The sequence below is a fragment of the Emys orbicularis genome, chromosome 2, assembly GCF_028017835.1.
Source record: "Emys orbicularis isolate rEmyOrb1 chromosome 2, rEmyOrb1.hap1, whole genome shotgun sequence".
Classification (NCBI taxonomy): Eukaryota; Metazoa; Chordata; order Testudines; family Emydidae; genus Emys; species Emys orbicularis.
The window spans coordinates 121,288,085-121,309,333 of NC_088684.1; positions in this window are offsets into that span (position 1 = coordinate 121,288,085).

Sequence of the window (21,249 nt, forward strand, 5' to 3'; positions counted from 1 at the left end):
AGAGAGAGTGTGTGTGTGTGTGTGTGTGTGTGCACGTACATGTAGCACTGCAGGGACAGGCTTCCCACTCTTAGTTCCAGTGCCTAGTCCCACCCCAGTCTGGAACAGCTGACAGCAGCTATTACAGGGAAAATCCAGCTTTACGCCTGTAGGCTTCAGCTGGGTGCAGCATGTTCAGTTGCTCTGGGGCGGGGTGTGTGTGTGTGTGTGTGTGTGTGTGGCGGGGGGGGGGGGAGGGGTTATGCACAGTCTGGCCACATGTAAGAGCTGTGAGGAGATAGAACATGGTCAGTGATGACACTTTGGAAATTTTAGTTGTTAAGCACTAGCTAATCTCCACTGAGCATGTGGAACCTGATTTTTCAAAGGCTTATAACTTGGGCAAATTTAGACAAATTTTCACTGCAATGATAAAACACACATCCCTGACACAAAGCTCACCCCTTCTCCCCCATCAAATTTCAAGTCACTGCTGCAAAGAAAAGGTCACCAGAACTTTTTAACATGAAACCAAGTACTTTTTCTTAGCTACATTCTTGGAAGCAGCTGAATGATTTTGTCTGAAAGCTTGAGAAAAAAAAAATTCAGCCTGAGACAGACAATCAGGATGGAAAATTTCAGGCCTAACAATTAATGTTTAGCAAGTTATAATCAACTGAAAACAGGATCTTATAATGGGAAGTGTCAAGCAACCTTAATAATAGGTAGTGCAATCAGCTCTGACTATAATACAGTCTTTACATTCTCAAAGCATTAAAGCTATTGTCTGCCGTTTATTTGCCATGACAGTGAAGAACTAACCCTCTTTCTTAAAAAAAAACCCAAACAAACTTTTTTTTGACTGTAAGTGAATGGAAGTGTCTACTGCTCCATTTTACAAATGAACAATGAGGTTTCCTGAAATGAAGAGCTGTCTTTTATTCTGAGCTGGCTTCCATGAAGTGTGCATGAGAACGTCTTACTCTTATCACTGAAATTGTTATGGAGGAACAAGAGACTATCCAAATCAGCTTTGCAAGTGAGTCATTGGTCTTTGGGTTTCGTAGCAAAAAGATCTGAGTTTCAAGTACTTTCTAAAACTTGTCAAGAAGTTCTATATGGTTATAAGGAAACAACTGAAACCATTTAAATCACTCTCTTCTTCCCCAGTATTTCTTTCCCCTCTCCGAATTAATAGCAAACACTGTATGGTACACTTTGTGGAACTAAAAGAAGTGTCAAAGCTGCAAGATCAGACCATACAAACCCAGAAAATACTAGATAGGCTTAAGGTGGGAGGTAACAGTAATAAAACAAGAAAAGACATGCATGAATAGGGAGAGGAGGGGTGGTAGAAGGAAAAAGAGGAGGGGTTAGGTGGTATGGAGGTCTGGCATTCTTTGAGTAGCTTTGTCAAGTTGTAAAACTGCTTAATTCCACAATTCTGTTAGCCATTCGGTGAAGTGTGTGGTATTTGGAAACAGACACAAGCTATAGGTCATTTACCTTTTTGTACTTTTCATTGGCTGCTTCTTAACGAAAATAAAAATTTAAAAAGCGTAAAGCCTGCATCCTACAATAAGTAGGGAGACCCACTGCAGTCACATGGGGCGCCAGTTTCAGTGGAACTCTGAATGGGCACACTAGTCCACACAAGCTACATGTGGTTAGATCAGGGCATATGGACCAGAGTCCAACACCTAAATACCTTTGAGGATCTGGGTGTAAATGATTATCACATCACAAGCCTTACAACCCCTTGGCTGAGACAATCTCCCAGGATTGCTTATTGCTGATGCTCTTTGCCATTAATTTTCTTTCCTACTTGCAGGATTTCTCTCCCCAGCAGCATACTCCCAGAAGCTGCGTGCATGCTCCTTTCTCTGGGTCTTCTCGCTCTCTCTCCTTTGATGACATCTCTCTGTGGCCAGGGCTCTGTTGTCATTCTCTTCCTCTGTTGCCTGTGGCAGAGGTGAGATGTCTAGAGAATAGTAAGGAAAAGCTACAGATATTTTTTTCCATTGGAACAGACAGCACAAGAGCCTTCAAAAATACTTCACATTTTATAAGATCCACAAGTCAAACGGGTACCTGGAGGTCACAGTCACATAGGAGAGTTCCAGGCACTCATTGGAGACTTTGGGCCAGATCCTCAATTGCTTTAAATCAGTCTAGCTGATTTACACCACCTGCGGACTTGGTCTAAATTGGAAAAGACAGATTAGGTTATCTAGTGCTGGCTAGATCATTTATGGACCATCAGGATTCTGCCTCAAAGTAAATAACATGTTTATTAATGATAAATTATTAATAATAATTATGGTTATTCTTCATGTATCTTGTGGTAGTACTCAAAACAGGCTATATGGCATACATACATAAAGGAAAAAAATGCTAAAAGGAAACAGTTGTTTATATTAACCTGTGGAACTCAATGCCAGAAGGTATTATTGAGGCCAACAGTTTAGTAGAATAAAAATGGTCTAGACATTTATATGGATAATGAGAATATCCAAGTTAGATAGGATAAAAATGGGCAACTAATGTAAAACCTTGTGCTTCAGGGCACAAGCCAATCACCGACTACTATCTATAAAATTATTCATCCAACACTCTCTCTCCTCCTGCCCCATACACTTGCATGCTTTCTCTGCTTCAGCACACCACAGAAACTACTGCAATGCAGTTCTGGGGATGCATATCACCTCAAATGCTGTGGGGAGCAGGTGGGACCATGGTGCTGCGCTCCCCCATGACCCTTGGAGTGGGCTGGTTGCAGGGCAGGAGCAGGCTGCACTACTTTAAAGGACAGTATAGCTTGCATGCTATTGTGCTTCCTTGAGGGGCAATGCTTCCCTGAGCCTTGACTGTGGTGGGGCAAGCCGAACTTTACCCAACCTGGGCTGGGGTCCAAATGGCACAATTTGGCTCCCAAACATAAAATGACTTTCCCCTGTCTATCTTATTCTATTACACCATGTTACTTTTTCAAAACACAAAGCACTTTCCTGTGACAAAATGAACAAAACCTTTGTGAAGCTGGAGTCAAGGTTGAAATCATGTATCAGTGATTAGCACGTTAAAGGGTTTTATAAAAAAAACACTGGCATGTCCAAAAAACCCAAATCAGACTCACGGTTCGAGAAAGGTGTAAGCTTCTGAAAAGAAAACCAAAGCAAACCTCAACACTGAAAGAAGCTAGGAACCGAGACATGAAGGTTAGTATTCCAACCAGTCTAACATTTAACAGCAAGGAAGTTCAGTTAGTTTGGGATTGTAGTTGAACTGCCTCACTCTCCCCTCCCCACGCTAAGCAGCTTGATAAAGAGCAGGAAGGATGTTAAAGTACTAGCCACAGAAATTAAAAAAAAATAAAAATAACCCAATTTTCAAAGGGAAGGAACCTAAGAGTCATTTAGCGAGATTCACTCATACTCGTATAAGCCCAGATAAAAAGGGAACAAACTACTTAACCCAGCTAGTACAATCTTGGCATACATGCTTCATCTTAGACTTTGTTGATGGGAAATGTTGTGTGTATAGTGTATGAATTCAGGCAACACCCAACAGCAAGCAGCACACAGCAAGCTGATTTCCAAATGAGTATTTACTACTATGTGGTCAGTAGAGGCCGACCAATTGTATGCATGTCATATCCATAGTGTCATTTAGTAGTACATATAATTTTAAAACTTTTTTTTTTTTTTTTAAACTAAATCTTCATTTTATGACTTCAGAACAGTTATAGGAGTCATATGGTGCTCTCCTGGGGCGTGTCTACACTGCCAAAAAAGGTGTGTTCTTAACTCAGGCTAGCTAATCCATGTTAGCTAACTTGGATTAAAACAGCAATGAAGATACGGCAACTCAACTGTTAACTCAGGTTCAACCTGAGGGGCCCCTATAGGCTTTAACTCAATGGTGTAGTGGTAAAAATAGAAGTGGGTAAACTAATCTAAACTCCATATTCTCCAAATGAGAAGTGGCTAAACTCCATTGACTCATATCTACCCTTGACTATTCTACTGCTTTAATTTGAGTTGCTAATCCAAGTTAACTATTAACTGCTACTTTAACCAGAGTTAGCTAGCATAGGCTAGCTAACCAGAATTAAAAATACACCTTTGATTTTATTTTATTTTTTGCAGTGGACACATACTCATCATTATAATAAAATATATAACCTAGTCAGCATGAACTGGCCACAAGACTAGAAAGGCTGTTTGAGGATCTGAAGCATGTTTTTCAAATGAATATCTTTATTGAAAGCAAGATATTAAGGTTTAAGATAATAAAAACAAAGAACACATGTTTCTTGATTTACTATAGTGACACTCTAATCCTGGTGGCATTGGGAAAACTGCAGTCAAAGAAGGTGATTTAAAAATCTAAATGCTCATTTTCACAGGATAACAAAAATGACTGGGTTTATACCTGATATTTGACATGATTTGCTGCTTAGGGGAGACTTGGGAGGGTGTATGTCTAGTGGTTAGAACACGGAACTGGGAATTTGCATTTCTTAGTTCTATCCCTAACTCTGCCACTGATTCACTGTGCGACCTTGGATGAGTCACTTAACGTCTCCATGTCTCAAGTGATACTTCTATAAAATGAGGCCAATAATGCTGACACAGAGAGCTGTCTCTTTTAATTGATAAACACATGTGAGTTTTGTCACTGACTTCTATGAGGCCAGGAGTTCACCCAGGTAAGCATTTTGAGGTCCTGAGTTGAAAGGCCTCATTTGGCATAATTCTATTTCTCTGAATTTGTAAACTAGTTTTTTCACATGGAAATAGATTTCATGTTAGGGTATTGTTTAACTAGCATGGTGCTGATTTCTCTGGAAGTTGACCAAGTCCTGGTCATACATGGTCATTTATAACTCATAGTATAATGCTCATCTATGGTATTTGCCATTCTTTCCATACAAGTCCAAATCATGCAATTTTAGAAGAGGAACAATAAGCAAAGGTTAGAGGAGAAAATGATAACTTTAACGTTAAAATAGAAGCTCTAGAGCTACATGGGAGAAAAAGGTACACAAATACACATTTAATGTAGCATATGACCAAATACAGAAGCAATGTTGTCTCCAGTATAGCCCATATGTTTGGAACTACAATCCTGCCTCCACTTATGCATGTGTTTAATTTTAAACATATGAGTAGTTCCACTGAAATAAGGGGGACTATGAGCATTCTTAAAATTAAGCTAGACTGCTTAGATTGTCTATCCAAGAACCAACTCCAAATTACTAAGCTTAGCACCGTTGGTCTCTCTCACAACCTGTTATGTCAGTGCTCCCTCCACTTAGCAACTAAAGTCAAATGGTCTCTAGACAGAAGGTGACATAGGCTTTCCAAGTAAAGACGACAGTTTTTTTTGCACGGAACGCATTATCATTAGGGCTGACTGAATTTTTTCCATCAAAACTTCTTTTTTAAAATGTCAGTGTTTGACAGAAACAAAAGTTTTTTCTGCTTTTCACAAAAACCTGAAAAATTTCCAAGAAATATTTCAATGAACATGAACAACTTTCATTTTTGTAAAAAAAAAACAAAAAACAAAAAACAAAAAATCCTGACCAGTTCTGACTATGCTGTACAAGTTCTTAGTATTCAAAATATCCCTCCATGTTATCTTCCCCTTCTGTGTCATTGGTTCTATGTCTATGCTGCATGCTTCTTTCAGTGGTGTGTAGAGTATATACTCAGGTAGTCCCTCCACCCCCCTGCACGTGCTTAAGTACACACAAGCAGAGTACAGACATGCCTGAATGGTGTGAATATGTACCCATGTGCATATTCTACACTAGTGGCTCACATCTTTCCAGACTACTGCACCCCTTTCAGGAGTGTGATTTGCTTTGCGCACCCCAAGTTTCACTTCACTTAAAATCTACTTGCTTACAAAATCAAACATACAACAGTGTCCCAGCTCACAACTGCTGAAAAATTGCCTACATTCTCATTTTTATCATATAATTATAAAAGAAATCAATTGGAATATAAATATTGTATTTACATTTCAGTGTATAGTATAGCATATAGAGCAATATAAACAAGTCACAAGTATGAAATTTTAGCTTGAACTGCCTTTGCTAGTGCTTTTTATGTAACCTGTTGTAAAACTAAGCAAATATCTCGACCAGTTGATGTACCCCTGGAAGACCTCTGCATACCACAAGGGTACATGTACCCCTGGTTGAGAACCACTGCTCTACATGGCTCTCTACTTGCCCAAGCGGTGCCTTTCTGTCTACACTGCTATTTTTAGCCATGTAGTGTCTTTGCTACCTCTCAGCTGCTGGAGCATTTCCCAGCTGCAAGGCAAGACTTGGGCAGCGGGGAGGGGCTCTGGCAGCAGGGAAAGGCTCCACCCAGCTCCCCACTGCTGGAGCCTTTCCCCACTGAAGCAGTGAAGAGGCAGCAGGGAAAGGTTCTGGCAGCTCCCTGATCTTGGGGTCCTTCCCCACCACAGGAGGCTTCCACTGCTGGAGCCTTCCCCCGCGGCACAGAGAGACTCTGGCAGTGGGGAAAGGCTCCAGCGGGGGAGGCAGTGGGGATCCTGTCTTTGCTGCCTCCCCCCAGCCATAGCCTTTCACTGACACCTGTAGCTACACGCTGCAGTGTGGACATAGCCTGTTTTTCACTGTGGCGTGTAGCTACACGTACCCTATGCACTGCCACCAGTGGTGTGTAGTGTAGATGTAGCCTAAGATTTGTAAGCTCTCTAGGGGCAGTGATTGTCTTTTTGTTCTGTGGTTGTACAGCACCTAGCGCAGCGGGGTCCTGGTCTGTGACTGGGGCTCCTAGACCCTGTTCTTCCCTGCTGCAACCCTCATTCTACTCCTTTCATGCTCACTTTCTCTCTTCAAGTGTAACGGGCATCATGCTACCATAACCGTCTCCCCCTTTCTCTTAGAAGAAAGAAAATTTATTTTCAGCTACACTCTCATCTACATCATGCTGTGACTGGACAACAGCCTGTCCCACATCCTCTGTATTCAAAGGGACCACTCAATCCCCAACTTCCTGCTTTTCCCCCCAGAGCAAAATAGACTGAGTTCTGTGACCTTCACTATGGTGGGCCACGAGCAGAAGTGCCAAGTTGTTTAAATATTGTTCTGTTACTGGGAGTGGAGAGAGAAAACGTAGGTTTAGGTCCCATATAAGTAGCAGGGCGCAGCCTCACAAACACAAAAGGTCAGATTTGTAGAAATGTTCCTCAGACCCCTGATTGGTACACAGACATGGAGTCTACTATGGAGGGTGCTGGTGGTCTGACTTTATCCTTCCCAGCTACACTATGCATGTACATGAGTGATTCTATTATTAAGTGTCTGTGACAATGAAACGTGGTGAAGAAAGAGAAAACTGGAGATTCTATAACTGCATTTTGCAGAAATTATTTCAACTTTTCAGAAGTGATTTATTGTACAAGATAGGGCAGGGATAGACAATCCTGACCAGTTGTGATTTTAATATATGGACTGGGGCCAGTTGTTGCTACTCTTCAAGCGTATGAGGAGCTGTAGAAAGTTCTCATTTACAGCACTGAAATATAAATCCACTAGATGAAGGTGGCATATGATTGGGTTTGGCAGTATTCAATTTTTTAAGCATTTGGCAGATCATATCAATGTTTATTTTTAAGCATTTCCCCCCTGATTTTTATCTATTTAAATTTTATGGGGCAGGTGGGCCAGACAATAATTATTTAATGGCAATAGCCATTGGGATTCGAGAAGTTAATAACCATTAAAACACAAATTGTCAGCATCACATACCAAAATATACAAAGTATATATCATTAATTCAAATTCTAATATGTTCTCAAGCAGCATTTTTTTTTTTTTTTTACTTTGCCTATATGTAAATGTCAGTTATTATCAATGGAATTTTTTTTGTCAGACTGTGTAAGTACGGTGAAATCAACGTTTACCGACATTTACTGATAAAAATCTAATTTTCCAAGCCTACATATGACACGCAATGCTCACTGCTCTAGGTGTTTTCTACAGGTGCAGAGAAGAGAAGGTTACTCACCTTGGGCAGTAACTGAGGTGCTTCAAGATGGTTGTCCCTGTGGGTGCTCCACTTGAGGTGATGGAGTGCCCCTGTGCTTGTAACTGGAGATTTGTAGTAGCAGTGCCTGGTTGGGTTGCTGTCACCGTCTCATGCTGCTTCAGGCAGTTATATAGCACCGTGCGACACCCCCTCCCCCCTGGGTTCCTTCTGTACCTCAAAGTATCTAGTGTGAAAACTCCGAAGTAGGGGAGGGGGGTAGTGGAGCACCCAGAGGGACAACCATTTCAAAGAACCTCAGTTACTGCACAAGGTGAGTAACCTTCTCTTCGTCTTCTTCTTCGATGAGTGTCCCTATGGGTGCTCCACTTTTAGGTGACAGTGGAACAGCACCCCTCAGTGGAAGGGAGGGGCTTCAGAGTTGCAGTCATGGTGGATGATAAAACCATTAGTCCGAACAGAGCATCTGATGATGAATGCTCTATGGCAGATGTTCTCAAACTGTGGTCCGTGAGCTCCATTTAGGTCGTCCGCGGATAGTTCCCTCTAAGGGTACGTCTTCACTTACATCCGGGTCCGGATGTAAGCAATCGATTTTCTGAGTTCGATTTATCACGTCTGGTTAAGACGCGATAAATCGATCCCGGATCGATCCCGGAAGTGCCCCGGATCGATCCCGGAAGTGCTCGCCTTCGACGCTGGTACTCCAGCTCGGCGAGCGGAGTACGCAGCATCGACGGGGGAGCCTTCCTGCCGCGTCTGGACCGCGGTAACTTCGGACTAAGGTACTTCGAATTCAGCTACGTTATTAACGTAGCTGAATTTGCGTACCTTAGTCCGAAGTGGGGGGGTTAGTGTAGACCAGCCCTAAGGTGCACACAAGAGAATGAAGGGCCACCCACCTAATTAGTGGAGCCACACAGGCCTGGCTCCACTAATTAGGTGCCTGGACCCTGGAGAAGACATACATGTAAGGTGAGGTGGTGGCCTTGGGGGGAATAGGGGGTAAGTGGGAGGGGGCAGTGGGGTGAGAAGAGGAGGTGGGGAGAATTTGGGATGTGCAGGGCTGTGGCAGCCAGAGAAAGAGTCGACTTTCCCCAGCTCCAGGGCTGCCGCTGCCGGGGAGAGATGGCCCTCCTTCCCAGCCTCAGCTCTGTGGCTGCTGTGACAGGGGAGAGACCCCTCTCCTTCCCAGCCTCAGCTCTGTGGCTGCTGTGACAGGGGAGAGACCCCTCTCCCTCCCAGCCTCAGATCTGTGGCTGCTGTGGTGGGGGAGAGACCCCCCTCCTTCGCAGCCCCAGCTTGGGGGCTGCCACGGCGGGGGAGAAAGGGCACATCCATTGCATTAGAAAGGTAAAACTACTGATATGAAAATATGAATTGTGTGCTTTTATTTGTAGCACAAAAAAAGTTAATTATTATTAAGATTTTTTTTATATAGTGTTTTTATCCAAAGCACTTTACAATAGTTAGTTAATGGTACAAACAACATTTGGAAAGATCATTAAGTGGTCCGCCGAGACCCGCAGCAATTTTCAAGTGGTCCGTAGAAAAAAAAAAGTTTGAGAACCACTGCAATGGCATAATGTTGTGTGAAGGTGTGGGCTGATGCCCAGGTTGCTGCTTTGCTGATGTCCATAGTGGGGACATTGTTAAGGAAGGCTATCAAAGCAGACAGAGCTCTGGTTGAATGTGTGTGGGTCCCCGGTGGGGGTTTTAGGCTACGTCTACACTATGGACCTTACAATGGCACAGCTGTAATGCTGCAGCTGTTGTTGTTGATAACAAAAGTTAATGCACTTGGAGATCCATTTAGATAGCCTCTGTCTAGATATGGCCTCTCCTTTTGATCATTCTGTGATGGAAAGGAATAATTGTGGTGACTTTCTGAAAGTCTCTGTTCTCTCGATGTAAAAGGCTAGCGCCCTTCGGATGTCTAGGGTATGGAGTGTTGGTTCTCATTTATTCCTATGGGGATTTGGGAAGAACGATGGGAGATGAATGGGCTGATTCAGATGGAATGAGGAGACAACCTTAGGTAAGAACTTGAGATGCAGTTTTAACGTAACCTTATTTTTGAAGAATGTTATATATGGGGGGGGGGGGCACTACTGTGAGGGCTCTCAGTTCCCTACCCAGTGAGGGGACATGATGGTGATGAGGAAGGCCACCTTCATTGAAAGGTGGAGTAGTGAACATGTTGCTAGTGGTTCAAATGGGGGTCCGGTAAGGCCTTGTAACACCAGATTGACATCCCATGATGAAGTAGGGGTTCATATTTTGGGGTAGATGTTACGAAGGCCCTTGAGAAAATGCTTGGTGATTGGATGAACGAAAATTGAGAACTCATCCATCTTGTGGTGGAACACTGTGATAGCTGCGAGATGTACTTTGACCGAACTCATGGAGAATCCCACTGTTTGAATATATTCCATAGTACTCGTGTCTTGGGAAAATGTTCTGCTTAGTGCATCTGCAGTGGTACGCTGCCAATGGGTCCCAGTATAGCCACTGTGGTGGGAAAGAAAAAATAATATATGGAGATATACCTATTTCATAGAACTGGAAGGGACCCCGAAAGGTCATTGAGTCCAGCCCCCTGCCTTCACTAGCAGGACCAAGTACTGATTTTGCCCCAGATCCCTAAGTGGCCCCCTCAAGTAACTCACAACCCTGGGTTTAGCAGGCCAATGCTCAAACCACTGAGTTATCCCTCCCCCCCCATGGGTGGTGGCATCCAGGGATGTCTGTACCAGTTATAAGTTTCAGGTCCCAGGTGATAGTCCCTTTGTTACAATGGACCTGCTCTGGCAGATATATGGGGAGGTGAAGAATGATGGGAGGAGTAGATTTCTCCTTCATCCTCATCGTCCTCATCACTTGAAAAGGGAGGAGCAAATCTAGATGGTGTGGTAAGATGGTTTGTATGGAGTCTGCTGGAGTGAGGTCGATACCGAGGAGAGGAGAGTCTGACGTCGAGGAGACTAGGAAATTCTTGTGGCGAAGGAATTGCAGCAGTACCAAGAGCAACGGTATCGACGAAGGTGTTGTTGGTGGTACCGACATCTGGGGTGCAGTTGTTGGTGCCAGGGATAGGGCTCTGTGCACTGTGGAGACAGAAGGTGGCACCATAGCCTGCAGTGATGTCGAGCTGCTTGGTGCCGAGTGCCTCATCGGCTCCAATAGTACTGAGGCAGAGGGTTTCGCTTTCCCATTGCTGCGCTTGTCCGAGCTAGCCTGCTTAGGGTCTTTGCTTGTGAAGTTCCCACAATACTGGATGGTCCCTCAGAGGTGGAAGGTCCCGGTGCAGTTGGTACTGATAGGGTCTGCTGAGTTAGAGAATGCTGTTTCTTGGTGGATTCCTGAGGAGGGGAAGTCTGAGCCCGCTTTTTAGTTGCCTTCTTGGTGGAATGCTCTTTTGCCTGAGCCTGTAAAAGGGAGCCTCTGTCAGAGGCTGCCGTGGGAGACTGGCATCCGGGGGGTTGTCCATGATCCGGGATCAGATGTGAGGTGCAGAGACTCCTCCATCATAAGGAGTTTCAATTGCAGGTCTCTTGCCTTCCTGGCTCAGGCTTTCAGGTTATGGCAGTGTGAGCACTTCTGAGGGATGGATGTCTTGCCAAGGCAGCGGACACACTGTGAATGCCCGTCAGAAACTGGGATAGAGAGTCTGCATGTAAGGCAGTGTTTAAAACCCGGGGAGCTGGGCATGCCCCTCAGAGAAGGGTTTTCTCCCATGAGGGAGGACAATATGCTAATCTAAAGGTTCACTAACAACTGAAACTTAATATCCCAATATAAGAGAAAAAAGAGGTTTTTAAAAGAGAAATAAAATAAACGGTGAAGGAGAGGTAATTATAAACTAGCCAACAATGAACTATTCACTAAATAACTAGACTAGCTAGGTTAAAGTACAGAGGCGCTGCTAAGTGCTTCGACTCAAGCCAAAGGCAGTAGAGAAGGAACGGGGTGGGGGTGGGGGTTACACGGCACTATGTAGCCACCTGAAGCGGCATGAGGTGGGGACAGCACATATGCGACCCAACCAGGCACTGCTACTACAAATCTCCGATTACAGGCAATCACCTAAACAGGAGCACCCACAGGGACACTCTTCAAAGAAGAACTGAGGGATTCGGGTTCCCACAGAAAGTTATGGGCAGATTTAGTGAGAAACTATGTGTGAAGAGAAATTGCAGATTCTTCAGGCTTCCTGAGGAGGCAGTTTCTGGCAGGAAGTTCTCTTGGTACACGTGCCTTTTTGCAGCAATACAGAGGAAAGACACCCAACCATTCATACGAGACCACCACATTTTTCTGAGCCCTCATTAGCTCTCCATATATTCATTATACACTTATCTATTACTAATACCAAAACTGATGGACGGATGTCAAGGTTTTTCTACATAACCGGGCCTCCCAGACTTTTCACTTGAGAAAGGACACCACCACCACTACTCTGATATGTTGATTTCAATGAGAGTCCAGAAAACCTACATTGCCAAGTTTAATACAGCGCCAGCAATGGAATCACATAAAGCTGCAAGACATCAGACAATCAGAAACTTCTCCAAATCATAATCTCAGAAAGTCTAATGTTGCCAGAAGACATGTCATTGAACCAGCTGCTAGAGATAGGAAGTTGAGTTTAACGTATCTGTTTTATTAGTAACATCCAAGACTTATTCTTAATACAAAACACTTGCAGATTTCAATGGCCACACAGAAAAGAGAGTCTTTTCAAAGAGGCACATTCTCCCTTTATTTTGTAAGCAGACAGATCTCCCATTAATCTCAATGGATGTTGCACTATGAAGAGCATAATGTCTTTATACACACAGGCATAGGTTATTATGTGAACATGTGTCAACAAGCTGACACTTTAGTACAGCCACCCTTCAACTAACCTAGGACTTGGGCTACCTAGGTTCAAGTCTTTTGCCACCGACTTTTAAAATGACATTGGGCTAGTCCCTTCCCCTCTCCGTGTCTTAACTCCAGGCCTGGACAATGAGGATAGTAGTACGTTGCCTCACAGAGCTTCTGTGATGGAAAATACATTACAGATTGTCAGGTGCCCAGATACTACGCTAATCGGGGTCTAAATACCTACAATCAAGAGCTAGGGCTGTGCTTTTGAAAATAATTCTGAGGTATTTTCATAGAGTTTAAGGCCAAAAGGGACCCCCAAGTCATCTAGTCAGACCTCCTGTATGGCACAGGCCACCAACACCAGCCAGTGCCCACACACTGACCCCAGCTGTCACATCACAGTACACAGTTTAGATATGATACTGCCGTTCTTTTATGACGATACTTTAAAAAATATATGCAGCACATCCTTAACCCGTGGGATTTAATTGTCAAAAGGTATCATCGAGGACAACAGCTTAGTAAGAATCAAAAAAGTATTCAGTGTTTATATAGGTAAGGAGAATATCCAGTTAAATTAGATAGCATAACCTCCCTTCCCCCACATTTTTTTTTTAAAGAAGGGATATAAGTCCTAGTGATTCAGGGTTTAAGCAGCTGACCACAGTTGCTAGCACATAACCTATTAAAGCAGCAGGTATTTGCCAGTGTCAGAGACAGGATAGTAAATAGACCACAGGTCTGATCCCACCTGGCACTCCCTATGTGATGTACCTCTCTCTTTGTGCCAAAGAATTTAAGGTGCTCTCCTCAAGGACATTATTACTTTGTGAGCTTTCAGAATGCATGATAGATTTTCTTCTTACAACATGCAGGACTTTATTGAGGTTTACTTCTATCTTTTGGCTGGTGGCATTTTATAAACTCAGATGATCATAGCTAACATGTCACTGTGCAATTTGGATGGAGGGATCACCTTCTGCCACTTTGAAAGTCTGACATTCAAATGCCTGAACAGAAAAATTTGGAGATTGCCCCCCCGTGCATGCATGCTTTTGTGATTAGAAAAGTTGCATTCAAACATTTACCTTATAACGTTTCAGAGCTGCCCTGGCTTTATTAACTCATTCTCAAATCTCTCTGTGAACCTACCTACTTATTTAGTTCACAACCCAAAAATGCTAAGTAGAACATTAGCATTTCAATTTTATAATTATCTACTGAATATCTAAAAGATTAGCTGAAAGGGGAAATCACCTCTTTGTCAATATAAAAAATGCAAGCCACTTCAATGAACAAAATTCATCAGAAAATGTGAGTAATGAGCAGTGATGAGGATTTTCTCATCTTGCTAATTTTACATTATATACTATCTGATTTGATAATATATGCTGAAAATCTGCTTATGACCAACTAAAATAAAATAAAAATAAAAAAATGAGGAAAGTGCTCTTTTTGCTGAAGCAGGATCTTCTACCACAGTGAGAATTTCAACATACTTTTGTTGAATTAACAGAAATGTTAAAGCACAAACCCCCCATGGCACTGAAATTGAGACAGACCAGGACCTCCCAGTTGTTCCTAGATCATCCAAATATTTAGAAACAACAAGCAAGGAGGTTCCATTTAAGACCAAATTCAAATCATATCTCTCACCTTGTTGTTCCCGCAATCTGTTATTGACAATGATTTACAGATGTTTGATCCAGAAAGATGCCAAATGGTCTAAAAGCCAATCATAAGTATATAGTATGCACCAAGATCTGCTACAGATAAAGCTGAATTCCGATTTCTATTCTGATCCTCCTTTTTCAAAACCTTCCAACTCAAAAGGAATTTGAGAATTTTCTATACAAGAAGAAAGTTTCAGCCGAATTGATTACACTATTTTATGTAATGAGAACATGAGGAAAAGAAAACACATTTTGCCCATATATTCTGATCAGAAAAGGTTCACTTTGACAACTGAAAAACAGCTGCATTTAGAAAAAATTGTCTTACCTGTTAATTTCATTAGTCCCAAAATAGCAAGATCTTTTGTTACTAATGGAAGGAGACAGCTAGCTACTTCATTTAAGTTGCTCACAACTATCTTCTTTTAAAGGGCTTAAGCACTTTGAGTATGTCTAAACTGCAATTAAAAACCTGCGGCTGACCCGTGCCAGCTGATGTCAGGCTCATGGGGCTCCGGCTGTGGGGTTGTTTAATTGCAGTGGGCTTGGGCTGGGAGTTGGGCTTTAGGATCTTGCAAGGTGGGAGGATCCCAGAGCTTGGGCTGAAGCCCAAGCCAGAATGTCTACACTGCAGTTAAACAGTTCCGCAGCCAGAGACCGGCAAGCCCAAGTCAGCTGGTATGGGCCAGCCACTGGTGTCTAATTGCAGTGTAGATATAACCCTTTAAGTGGGTTTGTTCAGGACTTTATATAACAGCCTGCCTACTCCTTTGGGGAAACTGGAAGAACTTAAAAATCACAGGCCAATAGCTCTGTATTAAAGAACTCATGCCAATTAATCTCTGCACTTGGAATTAATGGTGCTCATGAGCCGTAGAGGACAAGAAGGCTGCTGCATCACGGAGCCTTTAACACACGGTAACTCTAGATGAAGAAATTTACAAAGGTGAAGACAAATATTTGTAATGCTCCCCTCAGAAAAATAGCTCTGGATTTTTTTTCTGTTCTTCAATAATCCAAAGAAACAAAATGCAAAAGACTATTGTTTACTGAAATGCTCAAGTAGAAATATCAAACTCGGAACATTCTAACACATAATGTTGCTCTTGCAAAAGTATCTTGTCTACATTTTACATTATGTAGCATTTTCTATTTTTGTTCCAATTGAGTGAAAGGAATATAGAAGCAGCCTTCACTTTAGGAATCGCCTGATACTTGCATGCACGTTATTTGAAGCGTAACAATGCATTAATGCTAGGATTTTGCATTTAATAAGAAAATCACTTCGCCTACCACTGGAAGAAAAGCAGCCACCTCTGGAATGAAATGTAGCTGCTGTTAGTGCTTAGTATTACTGCACAACAGTTTAGGGAAGGAAATTAATAGCAGTATATAAAATAAGCTCTTTGCATTTGTCTATACAGTGTCTACAACACTGAGGGTGCTATCATATTATAAACCATTAGCAATAAAAATAATATCCATTTGAAACTGCAGTGTGAACCTTTTAAAACTCGATTTTGTGTCATTCAATAGACACTTAGTGCCCCCCTAACATGTTGAGACATTGTTCCAGTATAGATTGCCACTTGCTAAACAATCACCACAATTTCCTGAAGTACCTGTTGTTTTGTTTACTATCCACATGATGACCAGGCCTCAAGCCTTCCTAGTATATGAAAAGTTTATGATCGTTACTCAAGGTGGTATAGCAGTTGGATAGTAACAGCTTTTGGTCACTACCTGCCTTGCCTTGATATTAAGCAGTGACATAGAGGTAACAAAGTCTAAACCCCCTTATTAATTCTCTCTAAGCCATTCTGTCCCCTGGACAGATATAAACAAATGTGTCGGTCCCATTAAAAAAGATATCTGAGATAAAAAGGAGCCAATAAGAGTCCCTATCTAATAAACTTTTAAATTGTTTGGCATTATTTTAAAATTGCTTAGCCTTTTTCCTTGGGTATAAAATTTGATCCTGGACTAAGAAATTTTACGTTAATTACCATGCCAGAGTGACTATTTTACTGCTGCGTGACAGTATGTAACCCTCTCAACAACATGGCTTACATCAGAAATGCTAACAGACTTGCCATCACTCTAGTCCCATTGAGGTCTGCCATCGGTGTAACAAGGTTAGCTGCAGACGTAGTTCACATCGAGTCCTGAAACCCAGACACTCCAAGTCATATTTATGCTCTACAGCACAACATAATAAGCTCTACTGGCATGGCAAGTAATACAAGCGCTGCCAATTGTTTTGACAATAGCCACATATATTTTACCAGCTCTAGCCAAATATTACAATTCCAAGTGCCCATGTGTGCCACAATTCATAACATGAAGCAGATTTGCTGACACATACAAATGTCCTCTTATTGTCACAGATCAAGATGGGTCCAAATCAAACCCTCAGATCAAAATACCCAAAACTGTGCAGAGTTCAAGATCCAGATCTGAATTTAGGGTTTGAGCCCATCTGTAGGATTAGATACCATTTTGCTTGTATTTCAATTTTCATTTATTTTGATAAAGGTCACTGTAGATTTCACATTGCAAAATGGTTCCACGCTTATAGCAAATACAAAAGATGCAGGGCCCACTCATTCCCTAGCGAGATCCCAGATTGGGACAGACGTTAACTCTGTCTCTTTGGAAGTACATTTTCTGCGTGCACCTGGGTTTTCATGTACAATTTAACAATGGGACTAATCCAAACCCCACTGAAGTCAATGAGTTTTTCTATTGATTACAGTGGGCTTTAGATGAGGCCCACTATAACAGGAGTTTTGATATGTTTGTACGTTGTCTTTTCTAAAAGGAACTGAAGATCACATGTAATCATGGTAACAGCCAAATTCTTGTCTTGATGTTGCCATTCTCACAAGGCCAGAATAATCTCTAGAACATGCCATTTTTGCATGATGTCACAAAAATCACACACACTTAAGGAAAACGCTTGAACCACTTAATTCAAAACCCCAGGGGTCAGTTCAGAAATAGTTTCTAGAATATATTTTCTAATGCTTTAACCAGTCAAGTGTTAAATGTGTGCAGGCAGGGGACTTCCAGCAAGTTCCTGGCAAGTCATAGATCTCTGAGTCAGGAAATTTTCTGTGTTAATCCAGTTTTTCTTTTTAATTAATCCCCATTTCACTTCGTTTTGCATCACTCTAAACAATGCCCCTCCCTCTTTGGTGTTTAGACTTTCCAAGTATCTGCAGGAATGCATTCTGTTCCCCCATACTTGTGGCTCACCTTAGCTATATTTTTTTCTAGGTTTTTCCTTATAGATTAATCTATGTTGTACTTCAGTCATTTTCTGTCACTGATTTCCCTCCAGTCTGTCTCTCTCTCTCTGGTAATGGACGTACCCAGAAATGAATGGTTCAATAGTTGCATGGCAATAGGGTATGTGAATAAAACTCTCACCTTTAGTACACTTCTCCTCAGGGATGCAGTAGGCTTGGCAATGGTTTGGTAAGTGGGTAAATTCAATCCTTCAGTCATCCCCCCTCCCCTTGTGCTACAGCACATAGAGCCTCCCAGAGCTACAAAATGTCCAGCCCCAGCCCCCCCAGCACAAGTGTCTCACCTCCTTCTTGCTGTCAGATAGTGAATTTGTACTGGTTCTGGTATATTTAGGGGCTTTTGATGCATGCGGGTGGGCAGAATTTGCTCGACATCCATGATCCACAAATCACGGCCCTGATTCTGCAAAGTCTTACACACACGTTTCACTTTAAGTACGAGCAGTCCCCTGCCTAGTCACAGTTCAGAGTGTGTGCAAATGCTTGCAGGATTTTGATCCACGTTTCCAATCTTCTAGGTTCTTCTGTATTATTTCTCTGCCCCTAAGAGTGTTCAACAACTCTCTCTCAGATATTATCTGCAAATTTCATTGATGTACTCTAGACCTTCCACAGCCTATTAATGAAGATGTTTTAAAACTCAGGTTTGTTTGCCAGGATTTGTTCTTCATTCCCACACATTGCTTGTTTCTTTTGGTGACACTATCCTCTGTATGTTTATGGATTGTCCCCTTATTTTACTAAGGACTGACATTCAATTTAACTAAGTCACTCCTCCCCGATTAAGATTTTTTTCTTTTTAACTTCAGTACCCCATTTGCTTTCTCCCAATCTTTAGGTACCTCCCCAATCATCAGTGACTTTTCAAAAAGTAATTCTCAGTAGTTCAGTAAATTAGGGCTCATCTACTCAGTGTACTAGTTCGCACTAGAGTGGCGTAAATTCTAGCGGGCACTAGTTTGGGGCACACTAGCTGGTATGATGTGTGGACCCTGCTGGCACACAATAAAAACTCCCGAGTGTGCATTAACACAGTACTGTTTGAAACAGGACTGCATTAATACGCACTACGGAATTTTCATTGTGCACCAGCAGGGTCCACAAGGAACAGGTAATGCAAAACACCCTAACATGCGCTGGAATTTACACCCCTCTCGCGTGGACAAGCCCTTTGTGAGCTAATTCCTTAACACCTCAAGATGCAGAACATCTGGACGCACTGAGATGTGTATTTGAATTTTCCAAGGTGTCCTGCACCTGTTATTTTTAGTGAAGATCTATTTGTACATGCTTCTTGTCACTTCTCAATTTCCCAAGTTTATTTTTCTTTTAAATGGTAGATGAAAAGACCCCCAACAATCCCAGCTCAATCTTTTAGAGTCGTCATTAATCTTTTTTAGGCATCTAGATGCTGATTCAGAAGGGATGTACATTTGCACGTACATAACTTTAAGAATGTGAGCAGTATCAATGACACTTAAAGTCAGGCATGTTCTTAAGTACCTTGCTGATTTTTTGGCCTTATAGAGGCCTCTCAGGGTAGTATCTAGGTCCATTTACTAATTGGCTGAATTTTTCTCTAGTATTGCCATTAAGCCGTACATCCTTATAAATACTCTTAACCCTTAAAACACTTTTTGCTATCATGAAGTGTGTGTGCGTGCATCTGCATTTGTGCTCTCTTCAAGTCTTATCTGACTATATATTCTGGTGTGGTCCCCACAATGCTTTTCCATTTCCAGTAAAGTTTTTTTTACTCACTGTATCTTTGAACAGGTCCTTCTGAAGCCGCATTGACCACTTCTTGTTCCTCATAATCTTCTTTTTCAGAGGAACTGTCGTCTATTGTACCTTAATTATGGTATCGTAGCATTCCTAACCCCTCTTCCACACAAGTAGATTTTAATAATTTCTTCCATTGCACCTTCTTCATTAGGTTTCTGCATTTTCCCCAAATCTGCTTTCTTGAAATCTAATACTCTTGTACTACACTGGTTCATGACCCCTTTCCTCACCATGTTTAATTCAAGTAGCATGCAATCCCTTTCCCATTATTCTTAGCCCCTCTGTCAGTAACATTCAGCATGATTGTAGAAAGACTGAACTAAAAGCAAATGGCTTGGTTTAGGTTTTGAAGAGAACAACCAATCTCTTGTTACATAAGGTGACCAATATAATGACACTCTGAGGGATGTTTCTTACTTTAGCATAAAAGCTTCAGAAATGTTGCAACCTAGCTGATGCAAATATAAAACCTCACATATTATGTAAAGAAGGTCATAAATTCTTCAAAAATAATGAAATCACAAAAAGTTAATGGTCATCTTGCTTAAACACCACTTTATTGTTCTGAAGTTAGTGCCTTTACAGGTCTAACAAACTGTACAATCATATCAGAAACTGTGACTATAAATTTATATACTCAGCTTAGGTTAGATAACAGATTTAGGAAAACAACAGTGGTCCAGGTAACTGTTTAATACTCCCTCAATAAGCATATACACTTAAAAAGTTTCAGATTTTCATTAAAATGCTCTTAATGCTTATTTAGCTACATATATAGGCAACACATAGTTTATTATTGAAGCTCTATATTTTATTTTTAAAGCATTTAACTGTATTGGCAAGATAAAGAATTTCTGGTGATTCATGAAAAATATTTTGTGAATTCAAATTATGGCTTCTGTAAACCAGGCCAAAATAACTTTAAATACATAAACAGCAGATAATTATTGGCCATTATTAGTTTAGTAGATCAATAAAAAAAAACAACCCCCCCAAAACTAACAGCCTATACTAACTAATATTTGTTTTAGTTTATGGCATCTTTATTTCCTGTACTTTACATTAAGTCACAGCATGTGAGTCCTTAGGGTCAGTAGAGAAGCCACAATACATACACAGCTTCTAGGATTACACTCCTATGGCAGTAACAACAGCATTTGTCTTTGGTCTGCTTAATCTCCACCCACCCACCACAGGGATTCAGTATTTCCTGATGAGAATGATACAACCATGGAGGGATGGCAGACAGAGGGAGTAAGTCTAAAAGGAGGAGAAAAGGCAGGAGAGGAAGTGGGAAGGAAGCAGCAAAATCCAGTGGCCTACACTACACTATTGGTAGCTTATTTTTGACTATCTGAGAAGTTGTTTGCTCTTCTGGCCCTTAACCAATAAAGAATATTTGATTTAGTGAAGATTTAGATTATTTAAAATACTGCAATGCTTGCATTTACAACGCAGAGTAGTCACTAGCTGTTAAGTGGCCACTGAAAAGGTAACCACACTGTTATATTTCGGCTATACGTTTAACCTTGACTTTCTGACTGAACTGGAATAGACAACACAGTATTGCCCTGCCCAGGAGATCAGCTGAATTTA